General features: G+C 37.1%; 1 pseudogene; it reads left to right on the forward strand.

Annotated features, from left to right (window-relative positions):
• The first annotated feature begins 212 nt into the window (after window positions 1–212).
• On the forward strand, window positions 213–751 carry LOC131490192 (small ribosomal subunit protein eS24-like; annotated as a pseudogene).
• Window positions 752–1,041: the final 290 nt, after the last annotated feature.

Genomic DNA, 1,041 nt, shown 5'->3' on the forward strand with positions numbered 1-1,041 from the left:
CTCTCTCAAAATAAATAAATAAATAAATAAATAATTTTTAAAAAGGCTACAGTATCAGGAAAATATGCTACTGGCATAAGAATAGACATACAGACCAGTGAAACAGAATTGAGAGTCCAAAAATAAACTCGTATTCACATTTATAGTCAATAGATTTTCAACAAGGATGCCAAGACAATTTAATGGGGAAAGAAGTCTTTTCAGCAACTTGATATTCATATACAAAAGAACACTTCCTCAAACATACACATGTAAAAGTTAACTCAAATGTATCCTAGACCTAAATGTTAGAGCTCAAACTACAAAACTCTTAGAAAGCTCTCTTTTCCTGTCCGGCTGCTTGAAGCTCAGCTGCCATCATGAATGACACAGTAACTCTCTAGACCAGGAAGTTCATAACCAACTGACTACTTCAGTGGAAACAAGTGGTCATTGATGTTCTTCACCCTGGAAAGGCAGCAGCACCTAAGACACATTTGGGGGAAAAAGTAGCCAAGATGTACAAGACCACACCAGATGCCATCTTTGTATTTGGATTCACAACCCATTTTGGGGGTGGCAAGACAACTGGCTTTGGCATGATTATGATTCCTTGGATGATGCAAAGAAAAATGAACCCAAACATAGACTTGCAAGACATGGCCTGTGTGAGAAGAAACAGACCTCAAGAAAACAGCAAAAGGAACACAAAAACAGAATGAAGAAAGTCAGGGGGACTGCAGAAGACAGGGTCGATGCCGGGAACAAGTGAGACGGAGACTGGACAACAGAAGGAATAAAGATTCTGCAGTGGCTCTGTAGTGACTGTGCCAATTTTTCAGGAGAGGGTTAATAAACTAAGAAATTTTATGTGAAAAAAAAAGTCTTAGGAAAAAATATAGATGTAAACATGCATGACCTTGATCAGAACAAGCATTCTTAGATACGACACCAAAAGCACAAGCAATGAAAGAAAAAAAAGATAAAACAAACTTCATAAAAATTAAAGTTTTATGCTTCAAAGGACACCACCAAGAAAGTAAAAAGATAACTTACAGAAGA

This window comes from Neofelis nebulosa, chromosome 11 (assembly GCF_028018385.1).
Source record: "Neofelis nebulosa isolate mNeoNeb1 chromosome 11, mNeoNeb1.pri, whole genome shotgun sequence".
NCBI lineage: Eukaryota > Metazoa > Chordata > Mammalia > Carnivora > Felidae > Neofelis > Neofelis nebulosa.